Below are 8,845 nucleotides of genomic sequence, written 5' to 3'. Positions count from 1 at the left end.
AGAAGCCAATATAGTCTATTCTGAAATGACTTTTTTCCCTATTAATTGCCGTGTATTACTGGTCCTGTGCAGTTCTAGGAGGTTCACCCTCGAACGTATTATTTATTTATGTCCAGGTATTAATTGAGGCACTGGCTCTTCAATCATACTTTCCGACTCTAGCGTCACACTTTCCGCCGTGCGAGGAAGATAAATAACCAGCTACTTACATCTGACGATTTTATATAGATTAAAACAAAATTATTTTAACAAAATTAGTTTTAGTTTGATAACTATTGGGTTCAATTAATTATTTAATAGTCAAACAATCCTGTAATTTGTAGTGTCGAACCAGAATGGGGTCTAGATGTAATGATCTTTGAATTTTCGAGGTAAATCTCATCTTCAGTAAGAAAAACGTCTATAATATATATTCAGAATGATAGACACTCCTTTTAACTAAAAGCAAAGTGTAGTATCTGTTCTTCATTTTTTCTGTTCTCTGTCAGTGTAGGAGGATTTATTTCCCTCACATGACAGTAAAATGTGACACTAGGCTGAAAAGGTGGGATTGGATAGCAAGCGCTTCAGAGGAGAAACACTCTCGGCTGCAAAAATGATTGACCAGTCCCATCGGCATTTTGCAATGGAGATGTCTCAGGGGATTTCTAATGGAGAAGGTAAGTTCTGGGAGGGTGAACCGTCTAGAACTTCATAGGATCAGCAACGTATCACAATCAACAGGGAGAAGGCAATTTCAGAAGTGGCATAGATGCTGTTAATTTTGGTGCCAAGGGGGAAAAATCCCAGATAGAGATCCTTTTATACTGAGGTAATTTAAATTTTTTTAATCTAAATCCAGAGTTGCACTGTGAGAGGAACTGTATCTTCCGCATATAAAAAAAACGACCTTGTATCTACTACTCTGCCCTCGTGGGGAGGCAAGTAAATAGTAATTTTATATAAAGGATGAACTCTGTTTGTCAACATGTATTCCATTTTTGATGATGTTAAATTTTCGCAGTTTTCATTTTTTTTGTTTGTTTGCCTCCCTACGAGGGCACAGTTAGACACACGGTCGATTTTTTATGTGGAGGGAAACCAGTTCCCCAAAAGGGGGCACTTTTTTCGTCGTTCTAATACGTATAGTACCTGATATTTCCAAACGAACTCTCATCTGATACTGACCAGGTTCAGCGTTGCTTAACTTATGTGATCTAACGAAAACCGGTGTACTAACAGGATTATGCCGTTTGAACTTTTTACATATGCATTGAAAACAAAAATGAGAGTAATCGACTCCAGGGCAACGTTAGGTAGGTCGGTACAGGTAGTTACTGATAAAATATAAACATGGTTGTTACGTAACCAGGCTCATGTTTAATGGATAAAAAAAAAATGATGATAAAAAGACATCTATGTGGTTATTCCCTGAATGTAATATTATGAAAAAAAGAAAACAAAAGTTGAAATACAGTGAGAGAGAAACCTTGATAAAACAAAGAAAATTTAGATAGTCGCCTTTTTTTATATGCGTTGCTGAGGCGAGCGAAAGTAACGAAAACCAGAGGAGATTAAAAAAAAAGGCAATAATCGAATCCAGAAGGAGAAGTCGAAGGGGGAGGTAATTGTACGACCATGGTTGGGAGGGTGTTGCTAGAGAGAGAGAGAGAGAGAGAGAGAGAGAGAGAGAGAGAGAGAGAGAGAGAACAGGTAAAAGTGGATGGACAGTATACCCCGGCGACTACAGGTAGCGCTTCAATCTTCTTCGGACACTATTCCGTGTTTATGCTGACATCACATCCAGTGGCCAAGATGATCGGATTTTCCAAATAACCTTTTTTTTTTGTATTTATCAAGTAAGTAAAAAAAACACAAAAAACAAACAAAAAAAAACGAGGAACAAACAAACAAACAAACAAAAACACAGTCGCTGCATTTTTTTTTTCTTTTTGTATTGATAAAAAAGATAGCTGCATTTTGTTGTTTCATATATAGAGATACGTAATGAATTTGTTGAGTTATAAGTAAGGGCGAGATTGTAGCAGTCTGTGTCGGTATCTGTGTCAGTATATAAAAAGGATAAAACCTCACTATCAATATACACACAGGCTTAATTATCTACAGACACGTGTTTAGTCGTGTACGAGTTATCTGCGTCTATAACCTGGCGACAGATGGAGGGAGCGATTTATCGGGCAGAAGATAGCTGTTGTAATCCAAACTTAGTACTAAACTTATTCATGGACGTCGACTGAACTGATCCAAAGTTAGCATAAATATATATATATATATATATATATATATATATATATATATATATGTATATATGTGTGTGTGTGTGTGTGTGTGATTTTTACATGTATAAACGTAAAAGTTTTAAGGAGATATAATATTGAATCACTTTTTAGCATTTACTTCAATAGTGTTCAATACGTGAGTAAAGCTATCTAGTAATTTATGAAAATATATAGCAATTCAGCTACACAGAATCTTCTGCTTGCATTCTCTAGTGAATCGTTCAGGTGGATATAAAAAGCGGAGATTCTGCGTAGCTTAATTGACATATATGTGTGTCTGTGTGTGTTTATACATATATATGTATGTGTGTGTGTGTGTGTGTGTGTGTGTGTGTGCAAATATCGTTGTTTTAATTAATTAATTATTGTTATAGAGCTCTATTGGAAAGGTTATTTTATCTGTAGAAGATAACGTTGGTTGGTTGTGTGTGTATAAAGTTATCCATAAACAGCTGTTTCGTCGTTTCAAGACTCATCAATGGGCTAGAAATAGTAAGTATATGAACACAGAGATTCAGAACGCGGATGTCACTACCAGCGAACGAATCTGCTACTATCCTGATTGGATGGCAATTATACCGTTTTAAAATTATTTGGTTTATCCATTTGTTTGCATTTTACGATATTGACAAGTAATAGGGCTCGATTTGTTTTTACGGAAGCGTACTCCTTCAATTCCTCCACGAGAGGCCCACTTATTTTGTATCTATCTATCTATCTATCTTTGTCACTCTCTATTTCTCCCCTTCTCTCTTTCTTTATACACACACACATACACACACACACACACACACACACACACACATATATATATATATATATATATATATATATATATAATATAAAGCTGAACGTCTGTGTGTGTGTCTGGTCACGAATAGGTTCCTATATGGTTGACTATTATAGAAAACTGATCACATATAATGATAGAAGATGTATCGAGACACAGGAATGGCTATGTTTGATCTGGCATAATGATGATTCATTAAAATCGTGGGGTCTGCGTACACGCCTGGTCCACAAAGTATGGAAATAAAAAATTTAAAAATTTAAAAAAAAACGTTTACAAGTGTTTTTTGATGTAGATGTACATAATAATACTTTGATGAGTATGTTTTAACTTAAATAGGGGTGGTATAATAAAATTGTGGGGTCTGCGTTTGCGCCTAGCCTCCATAGAATGGAAATAGGCACAAACTTTAATAAAGACTTTTCATATCTATCTGCGTAAGTATACTTTTATAATTATGTTTCAGTTGGAAGAAATATGATATAATAAAATTATGGGATGTTCGTTCACGCCTGACCTCTATAGAATGGAAATATGTCACAAAGTTTAACAAGGTCTTTTAATATAGATCCACAGAATAGTGTGATACGTGTTTCAGTGTGAACAGGTATGGTATAATAAATTATGGGGTTTATCTATTTTATTTTTATTTTCATCATATTTTGCTTTGGTTTTGATACTCCCAAATTCAAAGCTATCTCTTAACAACTCTTTTTTTTTCGTAACCTATCATACTTTCATAAATCAGAGTCCATTTTCTGTAGGCTGTTTTTGAATCCAGTCAATGACGAGTACTTTTGCTAGTATATATATATATATATATATATATATATATATACATATAATTCTGTTATGAAAATCTTTAACAAAGCAACACTTATCAAGATAAGAAAATCTTAACACTATTAAAATGAGCAAACAATAATATTAAATGATGAGGAATAAAACTTAGCTTCATTATATCATCAAAATAAGATGGGTAAATTGGAAGGGTGGTACGGGTAGATTAACTTCTATATGTTGTACCTACATTTAATTACATTAACCATATTAAAGGAAGAAATTTTTTAAAAATTCATATCTAAATGTCATTAAGCCAGTTTGTTCTAGATTTGCATTTTGCATAATTCTGTCTCTTCTCCTTTTCTAATAAAAAGCATTTAGCTTCGAAATGGCATGGCTTAAAGAGTTTTTTTTTTCTTAAATTTCCTCTTAACTTTTCGTTATTGTTCTTCTGATATAATAAAGTTATATATAAGTTTTCGTCCTCATCTTTTGTTAAATATTACAGTACTGCTTCGTTGTAGCACAACTCATCAGTGCAGCTAGACAAGCACTTTGCCTTAGCCGAGGATTGAACCTACAACCATAGTTCTACCTACAGTTTACACACACACACACACACATACACACACATACACACACATACATGCATATGACAAGCACTTTTCCTGAGCCGAGGATTGAACCTACATATATGCTTGTGTGTATGTGTGTGTGTCATATATATGTATATATGTGTATGTGTGTGTGCTTGTCATATATATGTATATATATATATGTGTGTATGTGCGTCTGTGTGTATGTGTGTGTGTGTGTGTGTGTGTGTATGTGTGTGTGAAAATGTATAAAAAATGAATACGAAAAATATAAAATGTTATAACTTTTCTTTATTTCGTTTTCTGTTGGTGACGTGCAGGAATACAAAATGTTATGAAAACAAAAATGCAAAAAAAAAAAACAACTTTTTTACAAGGACATATTTTCAACTGTATACTCGGTCTTTCTCTGTGTAGTGAAAGAGATGTTTATGCTCGGGGCAAGTACTTGCATTTTTGTGGCTTCCTATACGGAATTCCAGTGTTTATAAGTTGATGCTTAATAACAGAAAGAATCGTATTATAACACAGTATTTTTAATAGATTATAACACATTATTTTTATAAATTATAACAGTATTTTTAATAGATTATACAGTTCTTTATTAATTCAAACATTAATTGCTACATATATGAAAATTTTTATTAGCATTAATATTTCCTTTAATTCCGTGGCTGTGAACGGTGGCTCTGGGATACGTTCCTTGCTAATTAAGTCAAAAGTGGCTTCGTGGCGAGGTCCGAATCCTTCGAACAGTGTTGATCGTCATATCCTCCACTGATGCTTGTGTAAGCATGAAACTATATGTACTGAAATAATTATTGATGTATATATAAACATTGTAAGTAGCCTTCGCGGAGGAACGTTGTAACATTTTCATGTTGTGTCAGAACTTAATAGAATCTCTTAGTCAAAAAATGATCATTTCCTCAGAATGCCATCGAAAACACGGAAAGAACGGCCCACTCGCTTTCCCTACTTTTAATTCTTTGTGAAGCGCGCGCACACACACACACACACACACACACACACACACACACACACACACACACACACACATATATATATATATATATATATATATATATATATATATATATATATATATACTAGCATGGGTGCCCGGCGTTGCCCGAGTGTTTGAAGGTGTATGTTGAGCAAAAAAAAAAAAAGCGGTCAAATTTTTAAAAACTTTGACCCCTATTATGACCCCTTAACATTTATTGTTTTCGGCTCAAATCAAGTTATTAAGTTAGATCATGTCCACGTAATCCATATGTAAAATTTCAAATGTTCAGACATTTCTGGCCGAAAACCGATCATATCGATTTTCCAAAATCTCAGTGCCCTGTAGATCAAATTTCGAGCCTGTAGACTTAAAATTGACAGAGTTATTTCGTAGGGAAATGTACCCACACAGACAGACACAGAGGCACACAGAAAGACAGATACACAGACACGTTCACTTTTATAGATATGCTAGTATTTCAGCCCGACATTTCCCCGGTGTTTGAAGGTGTATGCTGAGCAAAAAAAAAAAGCGGTCAATTATTTTTAACTTTGATCCCTATTATGGCCTCTTAACATTTTTTGTTTTGGACTCAAATCAAGTTATTAAGTTAGATCCATGTGCAAGGAACCTATATCTAAAATTTCAATTGTTTAAACCCAAAATTGTCGGAAGAGTTTGGTAGAGTTCTTAAAGGTCAAATCGTTGAATTTTAACCCCTTAAAAGTCAAATTTCTGGTCGAAAACCGATTACATAGATTTTCCCAAATCTCAGTACCCCGTATATCAAATTTCGAGTCTGTAAACTAAAAATTGACGGAGTTATTGCGTAGGGAATGGTACAAACACACACAGACCCACAGACACACAGACACGTTCACTTTTATAGATATATAGATAGATAGACTAATAGATTGAATAAAAAATATATACGCATACATTAATATATATGGAAACAACTTTTTGTTTACTGTAAAGATTTTACGTAAATATTATGCAAGTATAAATCATGTAGAATATCTGCATGAATATAATTACACGTAATAGTTAACTTTAGATGATCATACCATAAGAAAACCGAAAAAACTAATAGGGAATTAATTAAAATGAATGTTTAAAAGAATATGCAAATTAGCTAGATCTTTTGCTAGTGGATGCATTTCCACAACCCATATATATATAAGAAAATTGTATTTTCTTTTTAAATAAATAGAAAAGAGGGGGTTTAATATGAATATCAATACACACAAAAGAAAAACGAATCTATACGAGTATATATATATATATATATATATATAATCCCCGAAACAGTGTTTTATGGTAAACAACTGATGATCACTTAAAAAATAAATTATTACTGGTACTATAGTGAATTCGAGAGAGTAAGTTGATGCAGTGATTGCAGGTGATTGAATGACTTACTGACTAAATGGTCTTCTAACGAATGATAAAAAGTAATGTTTTTTTTTTGTTTTGCATAATTTTAATGGTTAAAAACTTCCAAGACTATATATATATATATACATATATATATATATATATATATATATATATATATATATCATCAATGTAGGGGTAACAATTTCTACCGGCCATGAGATTCGAACGCAGCCACGAAGATACATTTTGCTAAGCTTCTACCTCAATGCCACCAAGCTACCTTTTGTTCTATTTGCTAAGTATCTATCTCAAGGCAATCAAACATACGCACACACGCGCACACACACACACACACACACACACACACACACATATATATATATATATATATATATATATATATATATCGTAATCCACATACAGTAGTGTTTCGTTTCATCACAACTCATAAGTGCGGTAAGGCTAGCACCTTCCCATATGTGTAAAACTGCTGACACGATGGTTGTAGGTGCAATATATATATATATATATATATATATATATATATATATATATATATATATATATATATATATATATATATATATATATATATATACACTAGCAGGGAGACGTGAAATTTTCCGGAATTGAATGAGTATCAACAAATATTCCGCCGTCACACAATTTTATTAATCGATTAATTGCCTAATCCACAATACTTTGTTAACAATGATTTCACTTAAAGTTTCAAATGTAAAAGTTAAGTATCATGTTTCAATTGTGCTCTAAACATAAACGTTCATTTCGAATGCGCCGCGTCCCTGTCTTACCAAAGAACCAACTGTGGCTTTTATGAAATTATTTTTACATAATCACTTCAATTTAAGCTGAACGTACAAAAATCAATTATCATGGTTCAACTGTGGTGTAAAAATAAGAAACATTTATTTCAAACGCGCCCCTGTCTTATGAAAGAATTTACAGTTGATTTTATAGGTTGGGTCTTTCTGCTTGTGCGGTTATGATACTTATCAAATGCACTTGTGATGCTAGGCTGTACGAATTGTTGACTTTGCTCAAAGTCGGACTTCCTTCTTTCACCGGATTATTTCGATTATCGATTATCGATTATCGATTATCGATACTTATCAGACGCGTTCCGATACAAAACCTACGTATGAACATACCCAGACTGATCAGGTACATTTCTGTGAAATTTCAGAAAAATCGGCTCAGCTCTCTCTCTCTCTCTCTCTCTCTCTTACACACACACACACACACACACACACACACACACACACACACACACACACACACACACACATACACATACAAAGTTCATTTTATATAACAGTACATATCTATATATCTATAACAATAAAAATGTGTGTGCTGGGACACTTCTCAACCTATATACTCAACGATTTTTTACCAATAGACTGGAAATTTGGCATATAGGGTATTCAGACCTGTGGGGAATGCTTTATCGGTTTTCACCCAAAAAAGAAAGCTTCTAAGGGATCAAAATTGAAAAATTGGTACACTGTCTTTGGGTTTAATTACAAGAAGTAAATTGTTTAGAAAAAAAAACCCCATAATACTCGCACGAACATGTGTCAGTTTCTCTCCGATGTTTTTTTTTCTTTCTTTTTTAAAGGAATTTAATATTAAGTTTAATACCTACGATATTTCTGTTCATGATAAATAAGAATTCTGCATTAATCAAAATATAATATATATGCGTATGTGACGATCGGGTAACGCCGGGCGGCCTGCTGGTGTATATATACGAATTCTCACGAGAATGAAACGCGGAATATTTTGTGTAGCTTAATTGCCATATATATATTTTTATAACTTACTACCTAGCTCTACCTATGTATTGAGCACTTTTGAAGTAAACACTGGAAATTTACGCATAAAATTATATTTTCGTATATTAATTTATGTGGTTGTGATTCATTTAACCACATAAATTAATATACGAAAATATAATTTTATGCGTAAATTTCCAGTGTTTACTTCA

General features: G+C 33.2%; 1 protein-coding gene across 1 annotated transcript in view; it reads left to right on the top strand.

The window, feature by feature from the left end:
* The first annotated feature begins 1,668 nt into the window (after positions 1-1,668).
* The window catches only part of LOC145278036 (uncharacterized), a 158,194-nt gene continuing 151,017 nt past the window's right edge, over positions 1,669-8,845 (top strand). Inside the window, exon 1 of the mRNA XM_080130254.1 lies at positions 1,669-1,838. The gene's annotated coding sequence lies outside the window, so the exon portion shown is untranslated. The remainder of the gene's footprint in view (positions 1,839-8,845) is intronic.

This window comes from Euprymna scolopes, chromosome 6 (genome assembly GCF_053919585.1).
Source record: "Euprymna scolopes isolate OS-2025 chromosome 6, ASM5391958v1, whole genome shotgun sequence".
Lineage (NCBI taxonomy): Eukaryota > Metazoa > Mollusca > Cephalopoda > Sepiida > Sepiolidae > Euprymna > Euprymna scolopes.
This window is presented reverse-complemented; position numbering and strand designations above follow the sequence as displayed.